Consider the following 24406-nt stretch of genomic DNA (forward strand, 5'->3'; position numbering starts at 1 on the left):
GCAAAGGAGTTTTTTTTAACTGATATATCCAAATGTTAACTTGTCAATACAAAATAACTTTGTGGTGGCTGAGGTTCTGTGAGAAAAAATGTTTTCTTACAATCAGAAGAATGTGAATTTGATTCCAGTCTGCCTTTGGAAAGCCACTTAACTCCAAGTTACTGTGCATACTGGTGTCTGAATGTGACTCTGGTGTAAAAGTGCATCGAATGGTCAGAATGAACCTGATTAAAAGCCTCAACATCCCCTCCCTTAAAAATTTGCTCCCCATAACATACAAAGATAAATTTATGCGTAGTTTACTGCTAATAACAGAAATATTCTGCCCTCACGCTTTGCAAAGTGATAAAAGTAGATTTTAAAAATTAGTGCACTGTTGAACTTTTTTAAACAAACAGTGAAGAACATATATAGATACAGATGATGGAGCTGAGTGTGAGGGTGAGAACGAAGAAGATAAAGCTTCATCCGGCTGAGATCAGAGGATTTGATGCGTGCTATTGAAATATGAAATGGCTTCATAATCTTACTGCCAGGAAAAGACGGGAGATCACAAGGTTAATCCCAATTCACATTCACTTTGTTGGTGGCAGTCAATCTAATGAAATTTGGTCAGCTAAAAAAAAGACAAAAAGGTGTTCTAATGTTGTTAAACAAAGACCACTTTGGGAAATAAAAGAAGATTCAATTTTTTTGTTCTGCTCCAGCCCACCAGCCCAGTGGAGACGGGAGAGAGAGAGGCTGAAATTAAAGCAGAGGAGGGATGAGAAAAGCAGAACTGACTACTGAAGAAAAAGAAATAAGAAGGTATCTGGCTAAAATAGTAGAAAAAGAAGGTCTGACAAAAGAATAGGAAAATAAACTTCATCTATCGGATCCATAAAATTCACATTGAGAAATAAATTACAGTTTTACAGCACTGCATACTTAACGTTAATCTGTACTAATCTAAAAATATTGACTTAGAAACTGCTACTGGAGTCTTAAATCTTAAAAGGCAAATAAAAACATAAAGAAAACAACAAAGCGCTCAGTTAAACTGAAAATCTTTACAGCACAAAGCTTGGCCAATGCACAAACATCTGTAGTTTTAATTTTAACCCCTCACCATAAATCAGATTTGAAGCCATTTGACCATTTGTCAGTTTGTATGAACTATGGCAACATTTTGTTCCTGCCTTGACAACTAACTGTATCCCCCACCAGGTGGTAAATCATGGCTATTTTTGGTTAATCTCCTGTTATCCCATAAGTCAACAGGCCCGAACATTAATCTGAATCACAATTAATGTAAATATTCAGAAAATAAGCAACAATTTGACACTGCTAAATTTCAAATCAGTTAATCTAAGGGGCAAATTTATTAAGCTTTTTCTTCTGCTTTGTGCAAACCCAAGTATCTGGGGTTTCTTTCAAAGACAGATCTGCTCTACTGAGCAAATAGTCTCTGCTTTGGTGCAGTTTACCAACTTTAAATTTCACATTACACTGGCTCTAGGGCAACAGATTTAAAGGAAACTGCTTCATGAATCCAGTGGATAAATGAAGCAAATAAATTTGCAAAAAAGTCGCAACAGACAGAGAAGATTTTAGAGTTAAGTACATTAAAAGCAGCCACTCTGATGAAAATCACATCTCACACCTCATTGGGTGAAAAGCAATTTTCAAGACAGGGTTTTCCACAATAAAAAAGTGCATAGATGTCAGGTAACAAAAAGGAAACATGAATACAACAAAAAGTAAGTGTGCCCTTATTTTTACATTCAGTACATAATTGGATGAGTCACTGGCTGCAAAAACGGACGTCTCAGGACAGCCCCAAGCTCGTTCAGAAACTCGGTTCAATTTATTTACAGTAAGCAGAGCACAAAATCAAAACAAGATGAAGATCAGGCCAGAGCTACATTTATGTAGGGTCATCCAGGTTAGCAGATTTTTTTTTCTTGAAAAGAAGAATATGAGACAGACAATTCTATCAAACAATATATCTTGATGCAAAGACTCTGGATCTCTACTTTTAATGTTGTGTTTAAATCTCCAACTCTCCGATTAATTCACACTTCCTAATAGAAAAAACAGTAAGTCTTAAGCAGCAACTATGACTAAGTATATTCAAGCTAAGTGCTTTACTTAATGCATATATTTTAGTCTCATGCTGTTTTTCCTCTCATGCTGAGATAATCGTTGCTCTTTTCACTTTACTAATTCATCCGACAGCTTCAGAAATTAATGCCATCACAGAGTAACTTTTTCACCACAGCAGATGAAGCTGGTAAATATAAAACCTTAAATTCACAAGAGCGCCATCACATTTTCCTGCAGCAAAAAAATGCTACATCAACACTTAACTGATCAGAGAAAAGACAACTTTATAAACAAGTAGTATTTTTACACTCAAGGATAAGTAAACAATAAAAAACTGCTTATCTAATTATTTTTTTGTTTCATTGTGCAAGAACAGTTTCTATATTGTATGAGTCATGTGGTTTTTGCAGTTTTGTAATACAAAATGTATAATTTAATTAGCCTTTTGTTGCTTTTCATTAGCATATTAGTGTGTACAGACCGGATGTCTGTATGTAATTTTCTGCTGAGTATTTTAAGTTTTCTAGATGGAAATTGCATAGACAGTGAGTTATTTTCATAACATTTCAGGGTTGCTGTGAGAGTTGGAGAGGAATCTTTTTTTTTCTATTCGATTCCTTCCTTAAAACTGATATCAGAGCCCTGCGACAGATAGACTGGACTGCAGAAAGAATCATCTGTATCCCACTGACACACCATTCAGGCTCTTCATTTTTCACCAACAAGGACAAATGCAGAAACAAAAATAATCTCCCAGCTCTCACATCCAAAACTATACAACTCGGCCTTCAGGCGTCAGAGTGCAGCCAACAAAAACTAAATATTTTTCCTGAATACTTAATATTTCATGTTCAACAATACATACAGTATATGATCCTCAAGATGTGACATTTAACCTCTTTATAATTTCCTTTGTAAGAGTGTCAGCTCCAGTGTTCCACTCAACTAGCATAAAAAGAAATCTAAGGCCCCGAGTTTCTCTGCACACAGATTGATTTTTCCTAACATAGAAATTTACAGACTGAATCATTTTATAGGCAGCTACCGCTTTAATGAGACCCGAGAAGCAGAGGTGCAGCAAAATGCAAGTGCCTATTATTGTCCTTTCATTTCCCACAATCAACATCTTTCTCTTTTGTAGTCATTTGCTATTAGGAAGACTGAATTTTCTTAAAACTCAACAAATTTTGAAAATACATTTAAGGAAGTAAAAATGGTTAAGAAAAATAAAAATCATTATTGTTACTCCTCCACACCTCTAGTATAATTTTTATAAAAGGTAGGAATAATAACTGCAACAGGTTAATAAAGGGGAACTGTAAAGACCTGTTTTTTGCTTTGTTCAAGATAAATGTATAACTTTCTTTTTCTTTGATGTAAATATAATTTTGTTGGACCCCAATAAGAATAGTTGTAGTTCTACTGCAGCCAATGGGGATCTTAATAAACAAATATATAAACACTGAGCCTAGAGATTTGAAAAATGGTACATGTAGAACTTAATAGGGTTGAGAAAAGTCTCTTCTATCAACCTTATGTTGCTTCAGTCACATTATCTGAAAGACACTGAATGTCATTTTCAAGGTTTGTCATCAGCGTCATGTAGCTGCTTAAAGCACAAATCGTGAGACAGAGTGAGTGAATGCACTGACAATGCTCAAAGCCCATGGTGGCCACAGGCCGGAACGATGCCAAGGTGTGAGGGCCGTCCAAAGCTGCTTGCAGCTTTAATTATTCATGTGATTATGTCACACTTTTCAGTCAGAGTGTTGTTAATTTAACGATGTGAACCTGTCCCTTTAAAGACTTTAATTTCGTCTGTTAAGGCCTTTTTGAGTGTATTTTCAAAGCAGCATAGATTATTTTCTGGGGCTTTGTGTGAAAAATGTCTCCCTCTTGTTAAATTTTAGTTGAAAGATGTTATTTATGCTTTAAAATAATAGACTGTCGACACATGCTGACCCATATTTACTTCTCAATGGGCCCAATTTTTTAGCTAGAAATACTATAAATTTGTTCATTTCTAACATATTCGTCAACACTGAAGGTGATGAACGAAGCCTTTGACTAGGACTGATTAATCACCACCATTTTAAATGTCATTTATTAGTTTAACATTACATCACTCCTCCCTTTCTGGCTCTGTTTTTATGAAATTGACTTATTTTAGTTTTGTTTTCTACTTCTGAAAATATCCATTAAAACTAATGGTTAGAACCTCTCTATAACTATTTCTTTCAACTTGTTTCTTCTTATTTGATGGCACAAAACAAACCATCTACGCCAGGGGTGTCAAACTCAATTTCACCGAGGGCCACTTCAGCATATTGGCCCCCCTCAACGGGCCACATTGACGGTACAAATCAGGAGTGCATCCCTGCTAAAACACACCAGACAAAAGGTTGACTTCCCTCATTCAGTTCTGGAGAGGCTTATAATGAGTCAATGGTCCAGGTGTGTTAGAGAAGGAACCATCTAAAGCTGCAGATGGTAGCTCTGGAAAACTAGGCTTGGGCACCCCTAGCATAAATGTATAAAAATACAATGTTAAAAATAAATTAAACACCACCTCATATTGTTAAATAACTGATTTTATGTATTAAAGTTTTAAATATTACATTTGAGTTTCAATGGATGTAAAATTACTGCTCAGTTTAAAAATTACAATATTTAAATCAGTGTTTAAAGGTAAGCAAACAAATAATAAAAACAAGTCACATGGGCAGACATGATAGACTTTACACAGAGATTTAGTCTCAGAGGCAACTGAAATCAATTAATTTAAAAAATCCTTTCTGAATATGATCTCATGGTCTCTGAACTAAATGCCTCTTTCTGACCGGGAGCTGACAGCGTGTTGAAGAGTTATGGACCGGACGCTTTGGAGCGTCTGGTTAGGAAGCGCATTACAAACCTTTGGTTGAAATGTAGTTTATAGTCAATTCGTGCTCAAAACCTATGCTAAGTCAATCATCGGCCTATAAAATGCTGGGGGGGGGGCACATGTGGCCCGCAGGCCTTGAGTTTGACACATGCATTACGCCATAGAACTGCCAATTGGTAATTGAAGTAAAGTAGCTTGGATTTCAAAGATGCCTACATTGAAGTCGATTGGAAAATGAACCATCACAAAAGAGGAAGGATTTTGTTGTCTCACTGCACCCCAAGAGATGCATAACCTACAAAAACCATTTCTGTCTGGTTTTGAACCAGAGACCTTTTGCGTGTAAAGCAAACGTGATAACCACTACACTACAGGAACTGAACTTGTCTGCTTTGTTTCAGTTTGAGGTTCCAAAGTTGATGATGTGAGATGCAACGCATGAAAATTTCAACTGAGGATTGCACTGAGATGCCTGGATTCAGAGTACAGACCATGACACCACAGAACCCTTGTTGACCTTTAGTAAACACCTGTGATGAAGAGAACGTGCAAAATCTGTTTCTGTCTGGTTTCGAACCAGCGACCTTTTGCGTGTAAAGCAAACGTGATAACCACTACACTACAGAAACTCATGCTCTTTACAGTGTTCCTGGTAGATGATCCACATTTTGTTAGAGACTAATGTCAACAATGGACATGGAACAAAGTCAAATACTTACAGATCCTCTCAGAGAGCACAGTAACTTGGTGAACAAACTGTCAGACTTATACTTGTGCCTAATTTCACATTACAGTCCATAAACTAAGCCTGGGATCAAAAAATTGTATTGAAAATGTCATTAGCAGAGACAAATGCTTCCACAGAGACTTGGCTAAATATAAAATCAATACTTACAAATAAAAGATGGTTCAAAAATAAAATTAACACATTAAAATAAAAAAAAATCTCTGAAATACAATCAACACTTGAAAACTAAAAATGGTTCAAAAATAATATCAACACTTCAAAATACAAAATCTCTGGAAAATAAAATATTAGTAATGTTGTTTTGAAAAACATTGGAATATAAACACTTTTATCAAATCTTCATTGTGGTAAGATCATGTAAGTTCTTCTTAAATCCATGGAAACTCAATAATTTGTAAGGTAGGTGAGTTAGCTCAGCAGGTTAGAGCACGGTGCTGGTAATGCTGAGGTCGTCGGTTCAAAACCCATATGGGGCAATTCATGTGTAAGGTCTTTCAGACAATCAACACTTCAAAATAAATAAGGGTTCAAAAATAAAATCAACACTTCAACATAAATAAGGGTTCAAAAACAAAATCAACACTTTACAATAAATAAGGGTTCAAAAACAAAATCAACACTTTACAATAAATAAGGGTTCAAAAATAAAATGGTTCATTTATGTTTTTGCATCCACCTGAATAATATGTAGTTGCGCCCCTGGTTGTGTTAATCCATTTGAGGAGCCGGTGTTACGTCAATCCGCGTTTCCCCATCAGATACGGTTCCCCCTTCGTCTTCTTGCCGCTCCGCCCCGCCCACGCGGCAAAATAGGCGCGTGCTCGTGATGAGCACTGAGAAAGCACGCGCGTGGCAAGCACGCGCTTGTTCGGCGCGCTTGTCTGAGGAACTACGGACACCGTGAAAGCTCAAACAACATGTTTCGGCAAACTTGTCACACTTTCTTCACGTTTTTGCGGGAAACTAATAGTAATAATACTAATAATTATAATAAATATAATAAATATATATGTTATACATATTATGATTATAATAAATAATATATATTTTATACATATATTATAATTATAATACATAATATATGTTATATATATATATATATATATATATATATATATAATAATTATAATACATAATATATGTTATAGTTATAATTATAATATATATGTTGTATATATTATAATTATAATATGTTGTATATATTATAATTATAATATGTTGTATATATTATAATTATAATAGATAGATAGATAGCATAATGCTATATGAATTAAAAACAGGGCAATGCAATTTAATGCTCAATATTACCCATCAGATACCGTTTTCCCTGTTTTACAGTGGGGGAACACTATCTGATGGCCATATTTCACCCATCAGATAGCGTTTCCCCTGTTTTAAAGTGGGGGAACGCTATCTGATGGCCATATTTCACCCATCAGATACCGTTTCCCCTGTTTTAAAGTGGGGGAACGCTATCTGATGGCCATAAATCTCCCATCAGATAACGTTCCCCCTGTTTTACAGTGGGGGAACGCTATCTGATGGCCATAAATCTCCCATCAGATAACGTTCCCCCTGTTTTACAGTGGGGGAACGCTATCTGATGGAGACATTTCACCCATCAGATAGCGTTCCCCCTATGTTAAAATCACCCATCAGATAGCGTTCCCCCTGTTTTAAAGTGGGGGAACGGTATCTGATGGCCATAAATTTCACATCAGATACCGTTTCCCCTGTTTTAAAGTGGGGGAACGGTATCTGATGGCCATAAATTTCACATCAGATAACGTTCCCCCTGTTTTACAATGGGGGAACGGTATCTGATGGAGACATTTCACCCATCAGATAGCGTTCCCCCTGTTTTACAGTGGGGGAACGCTATCTGATGGCCATAAATCTCCCATCAGATACCGTTTCCCCTGTTTTAAAGTGGGGGAACGGTATCTGATGGCCATAAATTTCACATCAGATAACGTTCCCCCTGTTTTACAATGGGGGAACGGTATCTGATGGAGACATTTCACCCATCAGATAGCGTTCCCCCTGTTTTACAGTGGGGGAACGCTATCTGATGGCCATATTTCACCCATCAGATAGCGTTTCCCCTGTTTTAAAGTGGGGGAACGCTATCTGATGGCCATATTTCACCCATCAGATAGCGTTCCCCCACTTTAAAACAGGGGAAGCGGTATGTGATGGGAGATTTATGGCCATCAGATACCGTTCCCCCACTTTAAAACAGGGGGAACGCTATCTGATGGGTGATTTTAACATAGGGGGAACGCTATCTGATGGGTGAAATGTCTCCATCAGATAGCGTTCCCCCACTTTAAAACAGGGGAAACGCTATCTGATGGCCATAAATCTCCCATCACATACCGTTTCCCCTGTTTTAAAGTGGGGGAACGCTATCTGATGGGTGAAATATGGCCATCAGATAGCGTTCCCCCACTTTAAAACAGGGGAAACGCTATCTGATGGGTGAAATATGGCCATCAGATAGCGTTCCCCCACTGTAAAACAGGGGGAACGCTATCTGATGGGTGAAATGTCTCCATCAGATACCGTTCCCCCATTGTAAAACAGGGGGAACGTTATCTGATGTGAAATTTATGGCCATCAGATACCGTTCCCCCACTTTAAAACAGGGGAAACGGTATCTGATGGGAGATTTATGGCCATCAGATAGTGTTCCCCCACTGTAAAACAGGGGGAACGCTATCTGATGGGTGAAATGTCTCCATCAGATACCGTTCCCCCATTGTAAAACAGGGGGAACGTTATCTGATGTGAAATTTATGGCCATCAGATACCGTTCCCCCACTTTAAAACAGGGGAAACGGTATCTGATGTGAAATTTATGGCCATCAGATACCGTTCCCCCACTTTAAAACAGGGGGAACGCTATCTGATGGGTGATTTTAACATAGGGGGAACGCTATCTGATGGGTGAAATGTCTCCATCAGATAGCGTTCCCCCACTGTAAAACAGGGGGAACGTTATCTGATGGGAGATTTATGGCCATCAGATAGCGTTCCCCCACTTTAAAACAGGGGAAACGGTATCTGATGGGTGAAATATGGCCATCAGATAGCGTTCCCCCACTTTAAAACAGGGGAAACGCTATCTGATGGGTGAAATATGGCCATCAGATAGTGTTCCCCCACTGTAAAACAGGGAAAACGGTATCTGATGGGTAATATTGAGCATTAAATTGCATTGCCCTGTTTTTAATTCATATAGCATTATGCTATCTATCTATCTATTATAATTATAATATATACAACATATTATAATTATAATATATACAACATATTATAATTATAATATATACAACATATATATTATAATTATAACTATAACATATATTATGTATTATAATTATTATATATATATATATATATATTTATATATATATATATATATATATAACATATATTATGTATTATAATTATAATATATGTATAAAATATATATTATTTATTATAATCATAATATGTATAACATATATATTTATTATATTTATTATAATTATTAGTATTATTACTATTAGTTTCCCGCAAAAACGTGAAGAAAGTGTGACAAGTTTGCCGAAACATGTTGTTTGAGCTTTCACGGTGTCCGTAGTTCCTCAGACAAGCGCGCCGAACAAGCGCGTGCTTGCCACGCGCGTGCTTTCTCAGTGCTCATCACGAGCACGCGCCTATTTTGCCGCGTGGGCGGGGCGGAGCGGCAAGAAGACGAAGGGGGAACCGTATCTGATGGGGAAACGCGGATTGACGTAACACCGGTAGTTTATCTTGAGGAAATAAATGACGACGCAGAAGTTAATTAGACTGTAACATGTGCAGTCCGCTGCTCAACCACTGCGACGCGGCTCCGCTACTGCGAAGAATTAAAAACCGCTGGAAGTAACTCATCCAGCGGATTTAGCAAATGGAGCCTCCTGGGTTCACGTTACCCAGGAGAGCGGCGCTCTGGAGGAGCTGCAGACGTAACATCTGTCCGTTTCGGAGAAGCGAAACCACGCAAATAAATAAATAAATAATCCTGGTAAAAGCGCATACCGGACCGCGCAGGGTAAAACACTCAGAGTTCAGTTGATCTGTTTGGATCAGACAGATCCAACTGACTGATGAATTAGCGCAGATTTTTCTGCAGATAGGAACCAGGAGGAAGTTGTTCAGACCCCAGCGGGTGAAGTGATGCTAATTTAAGTGAAGCCGCTTAATTTAATTTATTAAAAGTTATTGGGGCCTCAGTCAGTGGTTTTTGTCACTACGGAGAAAAATGTAGATACGTTTATCTGCTTAATCTGTGATGGGATCTGGATTCACGGTGAATATTAACTAAACCGCATAAAATGCGACTAAATAGCCGTTGTTAATATGATTGTAATTTCACGGATAAAAATAGTACATGACCGATTTTTTATATTATTATTTATGTTGTCGGCCAAGATAAGAATAACAAAAAAAGTCTAGCGCCACCTGCCGCCCTGACACCAACTCACACACATCTTCATTCACAGTCTTACTTGTAAATTGATTTTTCTTTTCTTGGACGTTTTGATGTTAGCTTGTCGATGTCTCAGTTTTATTCGCTGAGAAAATTAATCAGCAGCTTGAGGTGACTCTGCTGCTCTCTAGTGGCGAGAAGCCGCAATGTTGGCTGGTAACAATCGGAATGCATTGTGGGAGATGTAGTTTGTAATCAATTCGTGCTCAAAACCAATTTTAAGTCAATCATCAGCCTATAAAATGCTGGGGGGACCACATAAAATGACATGGCGGGCCACATGTGGCCCGCAGGCCTTGAGTTTGACATATGTGATCTACGCTGAGTATCTACAGAATATAAAAGAGAATATTTACGACCCTTGCTTACCAAAGAATCAGTCATCCGAGGCTTTCTGTGGCTGTTTCAACCTTAGATGTGGATCTTTGCTCCCTCAGGAAACATAACACTCTCTCCTTTGCTGATGCTATCTTTAACTCTCTATGTCCTTTAGTATGCTATTTTGCCCCTATTATGTGGGAATCTTTAAGTATGTTACAAATATGATAATTCTGTCCATCCTTTAATGTAAAACTCAATATCCCAAGGACAGACTGCTGTCTTGGACCCTTAAAACTCAATTGGGACTTGTGTTTGGTGCACTGTAAATAAATCAAATTTACCTTTAGCTGTGAAACTTTTTCACAAAAAAACATAAATTCTGATTTAAAACAAGTCATGCTGCTGTTGGCTCTAGAGAACTCATTCGCCATGAGATAGCAGTGTTGTATGTTATTAAAATGTACGTTAGTGTACTCTGATGACCTCCGGACCTGCAATGCCAGTGTTTCCCTATTGGATCACTGACTCTGCACTTTGAATAAAACATGTGTGGGGATTGAATGACCAAATGAAGGACATACTGACATGACAAGTTATTCATATAACCTCTCTGCCCTCTAAACTGCCTCATAATTCATCCTGTGTCCATCTCTACAATTTTACTCCCTCTGCTGAGTCCAGTTTGTTCCGTATTTGAAAAAAAGAAATGGAGTTCAATGTACTATCCGACACTGGGGCTGCACAGTGGCAGAGTCGGTAACACTGTTGGTCTGTTTTCAAAATTGGATGTGTGACAAAGAGTTTGGTCTAGAAATTTGGATTGTTTTTTAATTACATGGTTTAATTTAAGAACTCCTGAGATACAACACAATAAATTGCATCTTTTAATTGTTTCTATCCGTGTTAAAAGATGATGAGTGGACCTTTAAGGTAGGATGTCATGTCATTTCCTTTTACATTGACTTGGCGTTCTAGGAATAACGGAACAGAAATTTAAGATCGACTTATCACAAGGTGACAGTACAGCAAGTTCTATGGGTGAATAAAGTATTTTCATGAAAACTAAGATTAAACCAATTTTATAACCAGATCGAGGCCAGATCCTAACATTTAAAATCCAAGCAATGAAAAAAGACCAGCTACCTGCAAGAAAATGCTAATTTGAAAGTATGGCATATAAATAAAGGGACAATTTTGTTTTAGCAGAAATTATTTTTTCTGCTTAATTACAATATATTTTTTATTTATTTGTAAAATCTCAAGAAGTGCTCAGAGATGTGATCTCCCTTTCTGGAGATCACAAAAAGGATTTTACAATGTGGCTTAGTTACAAAAACTTACAGAGCCTAATCTACCATTCTAACTGTTTAGTTCAGCTGGTTGCCTCCACTGTTGTATTAAATTATTCATCAGCTTCTAAAATTGTTTGCTACTGTAAGCCATGGCAAGGGCGACTGGAAGCTTTGTCTTTTTCCATTTGGGTCAGAGCAAAGCAGTCTCTTGCATAAGCCCAGCAAATTCATACACAAGGGTAACATCCTAAGGCTTTTGGATCAGAGAGAAGCAATACATAAAGATTTATTACAGAGCTTTTTGGGGAGAGTTGCAGACCACCACTAAGATCTTCAGGTTTTATGATCAATTATTCTATTATTCTATAGTATGCATAAGCATTAAAGGAGAGGTGAAAAAAACAGGTAAAAGATATCTACAGGATGACTTGAAGCTCTATGGTTGCATAAGTGCATTAGCAGCAGCCTTGGGACGCCACAGAAGCAAAAGATCTCTATTGAGGTTTGTAAAAGGCAGACTGATGACTCTGGTTAAATTTAGATATATCCCATAGACTAAGAGCTTTTTAAAGACTCCAGATCTCTGAGATACTTTATTTGTCTCATGAGACATCTTTTCTGACCGTACTCACAGACATATAAAAATAAAATCTAAAATATATGGCAGTATAGTTGAATGAGTTTATTTTATTACAATTTTCATTTTGGCCAGTGTTTTACTTATTTTGCATCTGTGAAAATACTGGTTTCTAAATAGTTGCATGCAAAAGTTTTAACTAAATTATACCAACATGATAGGAAAAAAAATGTCCTGCAGACAGTAGCAGAGGGGATTCTGGGTAAATACAACCAAAACAAACACCCAAGTCAAGCGCTAGTGGGAGAAACGGCTTGTGATCTTTTACCAACAACAAAAGATAAATCCTACAACCACCAAAATCTAATGCCACTCCATTTCTGTTTACATTTTGTGAAGAAGGAAATTGCCTTTCTGTGGCTTTTGGTGCAGCTTTTCAAAGGGTTTGGTTCTTTTGACGGCGCAGTATGACAGTGAAAATGTAGCAGATGTTGAAATTTTAGTCCCCAATCAAACTGAGGCTTCTGAACGTGAAAACATTGTAAATGAAGGTCTTGCATTTGAACGTAGAACAACATGCATCACAAGTTGTTTACGGCATCAGAACAACGAGTAAAAATCTGCTAAAGTAGAGTCTTAAGAAAAAAAACTGATTGTTTTTGGATATAAAAACAAAATGATATATAAATTACCTGCAAAACAGTCCCAACACTTGTCACTTCCTCCATAATACAAAGAAATGACCTGTTTTTAAACCTGTAACTGTGCACAATTGGCACAAATTGATCCAACAAATAAAATGAGACCAAACTTTTTAATGATTGTGGCTTGATAACGGGAGTAGGATTAGGAGTCCTTCCTGTTCTCTGCACTGGTAATCCTGGACAGAGCTGGCTTTTATAAATCTCGCTCAGAGGACCTAAGAGGCTTTGCTAATTGACAGTAGAGAAATTATGCATGAAACATAGTGAGTGAATATGAGAGACGGGACATCAGTGACAGCAGCAGAGTGAGTGAGAGAAGAGTCCAGCTGTTAAAGACCTCTGTTCAGTCTGCTGTTTGAGTCACGCATGCACTAATGGCCCTAACGATAATTTCAAGCAAGATTTAATACAATTTTCAGAAAGAAAAACATACTGTTTGTTAGCGTTAACATAAGCAGCAGCAGCAGCAGCAGCAGTAACCCCTCCTCCTGGCACACATTCTTCATTTCCTGTCATAATTGATTTATTTAATGTCAGGCAGAGGGAGAATGAGGCTCGTTGCTAACATGTCTCTGCACAAAAGAAGCATTAGTTGGGATTAATCAGGATTAACATTGAAGGAATTCTGATAGACAGGAACAAATAAGAAAACCATAGAAGGAAAATAATTCCTCCACCCACAAGCTAACTGCACTCCTTCTACCCAATGTCTAACAATTGACATTTCACTGGTGCTAATTGGCAGATGGAGACAACAGCCTTCATTAATGTGAATACATGCCTCTGTGTGGTCCTGTCATAGTCGTAGTCATCTATTTGTCTTTGTCTCTTATTTGTTTCTAAACATGCATTATTCACAGAAAGCGTCTTATCTAAATTTACCTTGATCCTCATGTTCTATTAACATCAGATACTGTAATACTCATAATTGTGTCAAACTACTTTGATAGTCAAAATTCAGTGGAAGTTTTTAACTAAAAGCTGGAAATAAAAACAAGCTTAATTTGCCTTAATTGACCATGTAAGAATATTTAGCTAATTGTTGTGGTTTGCAAACAAATTGTAGGAGCTCCTTGTGCCGAAGCAGAGAATAAATAGATCCTGCAGGAGCGACTGCTGTCAGTCACTGCTTTTGTGACATAATTAGCAGATTGCCTGACTTCTTCCATGTCCATATTACGCTTGGTTTTAAAATCACAAGGCTATAATTAAATTAAATATAATTAAATTGGGTTTTCCAAATACAACTGTAATTATAGTAAGCATGTGAATCCCCTGGTAAAAACACTTGTTAGTGTAAACGTATAAACCTCTTGTTACCTAAGATTTAGTCTTTGAGCCTAAACTCTAGTCAGCAGATTAAAAATGATTGACTTTACTCTTGATTAAATGCATCCAATCTAAGAACTCACACCATTTACGTTCTATGATCTGGGACTTATACTTGGATGAATAAGTGGAGGTAAAAATAAGCGTTCGATGTCTGTCGAGGGTCAGAATTAGAGATGTGCTGATTAGGATTTTCCTGGACAGTAACAGGGGATTTTCCTTGAGGTCTTACCTGCTGATTGACATTTTTATTGTCTATCTGCAGTAAAAAATATTGTTTTATATATATATATACACACACACACACCAATGAACAGTAATGAAAAATGTTAGAATGAAAAATATATAAAGTTGATGAAATAGGACAAGCAAAATAAATTTATTTCTGCAGATCTACAAACTGAGAAAATAAAGTTGACAAATTTAATAGAGCTAGAGGCGACTGATTTAAAGTACGAGGCAAATGAAAGTTGTAATCTCGTTGATGTTCTTCTTGCTGCCATTATAGAAATAAAATGTATAAAGCAAAAACCACCACTAGAGAGAAATATCAAGTATGGCTTTCAAAAAGGAAAAAAAACAACAACAATAAAATAAAATGAGCTGCACAAGAGAAGTCAGAAAAAATGACTGGGAGGAAAAGGAGAAGAGTTGAGGTGAGATATGAGAGACAGAAAGCATGAGAGGCAAAGGAAACGACCCTTGGGCAACTGTAAACTGACTTAATCAGATCAAGTTACTGACCTGGATAAACTCTGCTTGGCTGGAACACACAACTTGGATAACAAATCACCCCATGAGATCAGAGTGTGGTGTGTGAAAGCTTCACAGTGCACTGTAAAAATGTAGGAGGGCAAAAAATAAAAAATAAATAGTACATTTTGCTGCAATTAATATCTTGTTTTTGGAAAAATGTTGCAAGATGGTGATCAATTTCCAATCACAGGCCAGTCAAAGAAGACAAAGTGAAATTCCAGGTTTCATACATGCATTAAGATGTGCAGGTGCGTTCCATGATGACAGTTTAATCATAATCCAAGGCTCTAAACTAAGTGCACTACATGCACATTTTTTCTCATGGCATTAGTATTTACAGGTTTATTTATTTTTTTAAGCCTCTGTCAAATAAAGACAATGTTGACACATTGATGATCGATTAACAATCTGGTATACGTAAAGAAATACGTTTCTTTAAGTTTAAGATTTTATTTATCAAATATCAATCTTTGGCACTCGGGGGGGAAAAGACATTCTACTAAAACAAAAAGCAAAACATGAATCTATTCTATCTATCAGAAGAAACAAATTGACTAAAGAAAGATCCAGGAGATCAGCTAAGTATGAAAAAATTATTTATTTAGTACATATTAGGAATTAAACTCCACCACATGACTAAACTGTTTTAGTGAAAGTTAATTGATGCTGTCAGAATTCAGGAGAACTTCCTTTTTCCTGTTTTAATTTGTTGAGCAGCATTCTACAGGATACCTCATTAAAAGATGATACAAATCATCCAAACATCTTGTTTTTTTGTTTTTTTTTCCTTCTAAATGGGTTTTTTTCCACAAATAAATGTGTGGCAATCAGCATCTTCAACTGGATTTTAGAGCACTGGCCAAGAAAAAAATGTCAAAAGTAGTAAAATCAAACCAAATATGCTCTCAAAATCTCTTTCAAATGTGTGTTTATTTGTAAACAAACCAGAGTTTTGAGGAAAGCTTCCTTCTGATGCAAGCCCACATTAATTTTCCCCAGAGAGATGAAGATGCAGCATTAATTCTCTGCAAAATGTCAACGACTTCAGGCAAAACCATAATGACTAAATCGCTTGGGAACTACAAAATGACTGACTTCATAAAACGCTAAGAATAAAGAATGAGAGGAAGAGATCAAGTGACAGAGAAAAAGAGGAAAAGGGTTTTTTTTTTCAATTGAATCAGAGTTTAGGAAACAGTTCATTGAGTTCTGCGGCTTTTGCTATCGTTCCTTTGCAGCATGAATACATGATGCGTTTTAATGGATCAATTCACAATTGTGTGCGCATGAGTAAGTGTCTATGACCACAAGGAACAAAGACAGGAATGCGCCTGTTAAGCGTTTTGCACATTGTGCATGCTTATAATATGCCCTCGTTTTGTTGCAAGGTTCCCATTTCTCCCACAGTGATGCTTAATGGCAAATTTAGAGGCATATTGACAAACTTTCATCATATGGTTTCATACTGCAGAAGATGAAAACTGAACAAACAAGCTGAAAAATCATAGTTTCTATATGAAACAAACTGCATTCACTGTATTAGTTTCTCACTAGTAGATTATGTAATCTACTAGTGAGAGTCTGTAAGAGTAACCTTTATGCTGACGCCGCTCGCTTCTGCCTCCTGACACCAAGACCCACAGTACACACCACACGTTTGTCAAGCAGGAAAGTCTAACATAATGTCAAATACGCTCTTATGTATGTACTCCATTAGAGAAATTATAAGACATTTACTGCTGTTGTGTATAATGTAGCATTTAGGCCATGTTTATGTAAGTTACAGTTTTATGGTATTATGGTAATAATGTAAAAAATTTAAACTTAATGTAATATTGAAAACAGAAACCAGTCATTCCAAATTATGCAAAACTAACATTAATTATTACAGCTGTAAATATTGTCTGACCATATAAGCTTTTTTATCTATTTATTTATTTTTATTTAAATTAAGACAAAATGTTAAATTTAGACACTGTTTTTAAGTGAACACACATTTTGAAACACAGAAGTCCAACAAATTGATATTAGCACATCAGGTTTAGGTGGAAACTGAGATTAATATTACTTGTTTATTACAGGCACTGCCTGCATAGTAGCTTGGTAGCCATATACTTAAAACAATATTGTAATATTATTCATCCATAATTTGTCCAGTCATCCATTTTACAAGAGCAAATTTGTTAGAATCAAAGCAAAAATGTATTAAATTACTTTTATGACACTTCTAAGCAAATCGCAAACATGCAGTAAAGATGCAGTATTTCTTCAATCTTGTGTTGTGTTAGCAAAGTGTCACGTTTCAGACCCAGGAAATGTAGAAATTAAGGTATGAAAGATGAATAAATTATAAATTGGACAGATATAATTGTAAGAGTGACTTTTGTGACACAAAAACAGCTTTATGAGAATTTCTTTATGTGGATGATGATGTGGTGAATATAATAGCACCATCTGAAAATCCCAGCAATAGGGATACACTGGTTAACAGAGAAGCTGAAGCTATGGATCTAAGTAACATCGCTGCAAAGAATTAGAACCAAAATCGCAATATCTATCTGAATACTGCCAAAATTTTGGTGTTTCAAATGAGAGTTTTTGTCAAAAGCTATAGTTCACCACTGCAGTGAAAAGGTAAACAGGGTATCACAGGATGTTTTAAACCCTTTTGTAGGGTGCTGGCTTGCTAGGTCTCCAACTTGTTCTCAGATGACATTTTTCTTTAGTTCCTCCTCCTCACTGGATAAATTGACAAATCTTACTTTGTGAATTCAAATAGCCGCAAGTTTCTGGATATTTTGAGCCTTTCACAAGGTAACCATGGGAAAAAAAGTGATCAGATATTGAGCTAAAAAGAAGAGTGATGAAAAACATCAAAGTGAGTTGACAAGAAAATCTGCCCTTTTCCCAACAAAACAATGTGCGTGAATAATTGTTGCACACCGACTCAGAGTGAGACTGATAATGTTCCACCAGGTGCAGATGGAAGTGGGAGGAACAAAAGAGATGAGTAATTAAAAAAGGAAGAAGGATTAAGCAAATGGGCTGAATCATGACATTTTCTGAAGTGCAAGCTTTGCTCAGTCGTCCTTGAGAAATGTGACTGAATGTAGATGTGAATTGTGAAACTTCAGGCAGCTACCAAGCAAATCTATTTTCCCGCCCACGTTCTTCCTGTTTGAGGGCATAACTTTATCTCTTTAATTTCATCACACCCTCGTCTTTTCTCTTGATTTCTCTGGCTAACGCTTAGACACCTTTGCAATCGTTAAAGGGAAAGTAATGTAGAAAACTCATGGGTTCTGCTCTAACTAAATATCCAGAGAAGATATTTAGCTCTTTGTACAGAAGCATAGAGCTGGCACCCAGCTATTTCATATTTTAACATAAAATCTTTCTTGTTTCAACATATACTTTCATTTTTGTAATATATAGAATTGAGTTCTTTAAAAATAAACATTCTGTTATCCCAATGTGAAAATGATTTTGTTAAAACAAAGTTTGCCCTGTTGCCCATCAGCAAGAGACCTGATTCACCCTGAAGACGTGAATATACAAGGTGAGAAAATAAGTCTACTAAATGAAGCAAGAAGAATTAGAAGGGCACAACTTTTAACTGCATTCAAAAATGAGGAACATCATGAGACTGGGAGTGCATTTTTCACAGCAGGCCCACCCGGACCACAGAGAGTTGGAATTGGCACCAAAAAAAGCAGCAAGCAGCAGGGTTACAGCTGTAGCATATGCCTGCAAGCTCAAAAACACAGAGCAAAAGATAATGTAACATCACAGAGTGAGAGTCCTCATCTATAGCAGGAGTTTTAAGTAGATTTAAATCAGTAGGGAGGCCAACTGTCAGTCGTGTTAACAGCATTAAAGAGTGAAAATGACATAATGACAGTGTAGCTTATGTCAAGATCTAGGAAGACATGCAAAGAGGAGTTTGGTATATTTGATAAAACATGAGGTAATTAAAACTGTGATCTGACTTAATGTGCATTCAGACCAGCCCTGTTTAGGCTGCTCTGAATGCACCAGCCTAAACATTTATTCAAGCTTTAGTTGGATTGAATAGAAAGTCTGGTTAATTTCGGGAGGTGTGAATGTGTGATCGAACTCTAAAGCAGACCAAATGAATATGTGGATGCCAAGCGAACCGGAGACCCTCCGAAAGCAGGAAGCGAACATTAGAACAGGGAATTCTGGGTAAATATAACCAAAACAAAACAATGCCGCTCCATTTATGTTTACATTTCATGATGAAGAAAGTTATACTCAGTGTCTACTTCAGACGTTTTTGTTTCTTTCAGTGGTTCTAGCTGCAGCAGCAGGACCTCCGCAGCTTAGGAGGCGAACTTGTTTTTCTAAGGGTTTGGTTCATTTGACACAGTGCAGTGTGAAAGCAAACCACAGCAGTTGAAAATATAACAAACATTGTAATTTTAGTCCTCAACTGAACCGAGTCTACCAGACTATCAAGTGGGGAAACACCCTACATGAGTGCTGCAGGAGAATATTACTCTCTTTTCCTACCGCTACGAGCATTTTGTCCACCATTCTGTGTCCTCCAGTAAACTAAAACCTTACAACATCTGTGAACAATGTTGTCATAAGAAAAAAAAGAAAAGACTTATTTTTATTCTACCTTTAACCCCGTTTATGTTCAATACAAAATAAACAGAATTAAAATAAACCCAAAAAGTTGAAGAATTTTTGTGTTTTGTTGAAACCAGACTGAAATTAACCAGATGCATGACAGGAACACCTACACAGGGCACCCCGTGAAAACTAGAGCTAATATTCAAATGTGTTGCAATAAACAGCTGAAGAAGCAGTGGGAGTTGCTTCCACAACATCTGCCAGAGGATGAGATAAGCAGCAGGAGGAACAACCAAAGTTCCCTGTGTATTTCTGAGCTGCGTCACTTTGGCCAATAAAAGAAAAAAAATCTATTCAGAGATTTCCTCAGGATACAAAATTAAGTGTTTTAAAAGCATCCTTTTAAGGACCTATGCATTTCAAACTTTATGGATTTCTTTATTTCCCAGTGTTGCAGACTCATCACAAAAAAAATTTGTCTGCAGCACAAAATGGAAAAAGGTGATATAGATCACTAAAATGTCTCAAAATCTAGACAAAAAGCCTTGTTAAAAATTACCACAAAGTAAAAACAGGAAAGTATCGCAAGATTGATGGCAGCATCTTTCTGCATCAATGTTGTAACTGGAAGCCTGCAGAGTGATGACAGAAAGCAATATCTGATAAAAAAATTCTTTCTATATTTCACATCTGAGACTGGAGAGCAATAAGATCTATATAAACCAAATGTTGGACCTGAGCAGACTAAAGTATCTCTGGATATAGATATCGCTGTGTGATAGCAATGCTCATCCATCCACTCTGTGCTTAAGAGATTAGAAAAATTGTCAAAATTCCTGAAGGAAAACTAAAATCAAGAAAACATCAGAACAGACATTACCCTGCCCATCATGTTGCCATCTACTATTTAAAATGTCTTAAACATCACATATAGAAAGAGCCATCCTCATACAGTAGCTAGCCACACCCATCGCTCTATTTGTTCATTTACTAATGCTTTTGTTGTTTTTGTGAAATGACAGATAAAAAAAATTGCAAATTACAAAATTAATTATGAATAATCAGTTCTGGTGTTTGGTTTTAATCAGGCTTTCCCAAGAGTCGAAAAGTTTCGGAAGTAATCCAGGTTCTTATGATAATATTGGTATTAGAGAATCAATAGCATTGCAAATGTAAAGCATGAAGAGGACAATTTAAATGGAAATCCAAAGTGAGTGCATGCAGAACGAATAAAGAAAGCAACAGCAAGATGGAAACACAAAGACAGAAAGTAGGAAAGGAAGGAAGAAAGAAGAAAACAAAAGAAAGGAAAGACCAGAAGAATGAATGAATGAATGAATGAATGAATTAATTAATTAATTAATTAATGAAAGAAACATAAGCAGAAGAAAATAAATTAATAAATCTGTTCTTTCTCCCAACACATACAAATATATATTATGTTTTCTCTTGGCTGAAATGCTTAACAAGATCAAATCTAGTTGTGGCTACTCTACGCTGAAGCTGTTATCTGACTATCAACGGATGACAAAGATGGCAGATGGTATTGTGAAAAAACCTGTAAGTTGTTTTTTTAACAAGATTAAGAAAAATGTATGTGTGGGCATGAGACAAGAGAGATAAGCTCTAAAATAATAACCTGATTCTTAAAAGGTGCTGGAAGGACAAGCCTCCAAAGCCAAGACACTGTTGTAACTTTTGTATTAAAAATAAGTGGTAAATGGCCTGTACTGTTATAGCACTTTATCAAGTCCAAAGAACCCCAAAGCGCTTCACACTACATTTAGTCATCCACACACACATTCACGTGCTACATTGTAGCCCCAGCTGTCTGGGGCTACAATGTAGTGCATCAGCGCTACTGGTCTCTCTGACCACCAGTAGCACGCAAGGACACAATGACTGAGGCGGGGGTTCGAACCAGCAACCCACTGGTTACAGGACAACCTCCTAACACCAACACCTTCTCCCCATGTGTTTTGTTACCTTTGTTACTATTCTTTTTTTTTATTTGCTAAAATAACCAAAAGCTGGGAAAGCCTTCAGACTAAATGACTAACGCAGAATCTTATAAGATTTTTACTCACGACAGGCTTCTTGTGTTCGTTTTTTTTTTACCAACTTAACTCTACAGAGAGGTTTCCCAGCCTATGAATAATAAATGGATGTTCACTGTTTTCCTGGAAGAGAGTTTCCCAGTAAACATACATCTTCATATTAAAAAAAAAAACAGGATAAGAAAAACATCCCTAAAACAGCACAAACAGCACTGCACCTAAACCTCCAATGAATCCTTATAGCACGAACGTCTCCTCTCCACTGCGATAAACTCTGTTGTGTTTACTTTCGCTTCCCCTCTCTGCCATTCCTCGCTTTCGTCCCCTGTTTCCGTTACTCCCATCATTTCTCTTCACAATCTGTCTCCTTGATCTGCTGGGCAGCGAGACGAAAGGAAAGCGGGCAGAGTAATGAGGTCAGTAGCACTTACATGCAGAGGCTGAATGAGAGATGCCCGGGATGCTGAAGGCTCTTGGCCTCACACATACACACAGTTTCTAAACTTTCACCCTTGTTCACTCTGGTCGACTTCTGTCACCTCGTATTATGCTAGACGTCACCAGGGCTTTTTCCCATCCTCTCATATAACTTCAGACAAGCTATTTTCATTTGTTCTGTTTTATGTTTTACTACTGGATCCACACTAAGAATTGTTCAATATTAAACCAAGCTGTAAAGGACTAGGAAAACCTCATGACTGACAGAAAAATGTGTCAATGTGCTTTTGTCTGACAAAAGTTGCCAACAGAAACTGTGCTCACTCACTCTGCTCATGAAAGTGATCATTTTCTAATCTAACTACAGAGGACTTATGGTTCCATCCTCGGTGTTTATGTTCCTTCTTTCCAACAGAAAACATGCATTTTTTAAAGTAGTTAAATTCTGCATGGATTCTTTCAGGTCTTGGTTAGATGAATATATCCTAAAAACAACCACTTGTTTTTTTTTTGTAGTTTTACTTTCCTGAGATCTGAGAAAAACTTAGAAAAGAAGTAAGTCACAACATATTTTATATAATTTGTAACTGATGGATGTTCTCACATCAGCTCGACTTATATTGCAGCGCAGTTATTATTATATATTATGTATATATTATGTATTATGTATATTATTATATTTCAGATTACTAACTACCTCCCAGCTGCATGGTGGGACGGCTGGTCGCCCTGTTGGCTCAGTCAAAGATGAGTTCAGAGTAAATAAATATGCCTGATTCCCCTCCATGATTCCGTCACTTTGCTCTCTTTGTTTTCAGGGAACAACACACGTGCTTATTAGGCTAAGATAATCCAGTATGTTGAATATTTCCAATTAGAGGTCTGAGCTGTTCTCATGTCCTTGAGTCTTAACACACAGCAGGAATAACTCCTAAGATTATCTTTAATCACGATAATTGGAACATCTTTATGATTGTCAGTAGGGGTAGATCTGGTCAAAAATCTGCATAAAAATCTTGTCATGTAAACCAGGAATTTGGCTGATAGGCTATTATGTTCATTTCAAAGTTATCTGTGGTCACATTAATCTAAAATGGAAAGGAAACAAAGTGAACAAAAAACTAATTTAACATTTTAAATCAAGGAAGGAAATCTCTAAACACATTAGAGTTCATCCTGAACAGTTTTAACAAAATAATTTTTTTGAAAGCAACTCATAAATGGATTCAACTGATTAAAAACTGTTGAATTTGATTATTGGTCAAAATTATTCTTATAGTAAAGGAAAGATAAACCTGTTAAAATCCATTTACAGGAGCATACCACACTGGTAACATGGTTTTGTGTGATAATAACAAGAAAAAAGTAAGGTTTAAGAAATTACATCATTGATTTGTTTTAACCATAACTGAGATCTAAACCTGAGCTGTTATCTCAAGCCCATGAACTGAGTGTGAAACCTCCTCCAGCTTCTGGTCAATCAAATTGACAATGGGTCAAAATGCCTGGAAGATACAGAACTACCATCGGTCCTCACAATTATAGATGACCCAAACACACAAACAGCCACAGTCACAGATGTGAGGAGACAAGCTGAGGACGGCAGGAGCACTCTGAAGGTCACTTTCTTTGTTTTTCTTTTCACACAACAATGCTTTTCAAAAAAAGAAACTTTCATCAGCAAAACTGACAGTAAACTGAAAAAAACTCAACTCTTAAATAATTGGAAGTCCACCTCTGCTTAAAACTTCATCAGTGAATGCTTGTGTCATAAACTAACACTCATCTCTCTGATAGTTAGCAGATATGAACACAGCAACATGGAGCCCTGCCCCCATGTTGTGTCCAATAATAACAATGTGGGGCAGTCAGATCAGCCAGATGTTTGTTGTTACATTTCTGCATGTCAAATTACATGAGCACCCAGTGGCAGGTGCATCTACTGTATCTCCACTCATGCATAAGTTAAACATTGCCTGTTCTTCTGTAAAACTCTGAGCTTGATGTACTAAACTGCTGGATTGTTAAAATATTCTACATTGTCCAAGTAAAAACTTGTTACTCGGTCTGAGCAATAAAACATTCACCCACTCACAG

The 24406-nt window shown here is 36.8% G+C and overlaps 1 non-coding gene across 1 annotated transcript; it reads right to left on the minus strand.

Moving 5' to 3' along the window:
* Positions 1 to 5525: 5525 nt before the first annotated feature.
* On the minus strand, positions 5526 to 5598 carry trnav-uac (transfer RNA valine (anticodon UAC)). The gene has a single exon. It is a non-coding gene; the product is annotated as a tRNA-Val (tRNA).
* Positions 5599 to 24406: the final 18808 nt, after the last annotated feature.

The sequence above is a fragment of the Poecilia mexicana genome, unplaced genomic scaffold, assembly GCF_051168715.1.
Source record: "Poecilia mexicana isolate PSO_F unplaced genomic scaffold, ASM5116871v1 scaffold_5, whole genome shotgun sequence".
Classification (NCBI taxonomy): domain Eukaryota; kingdom Metazoa; phylum Chordata; class Actinopteri; order Cyprinodontiformes; family Poeciliidae; genus Poecilia; species Poecilia mexicana.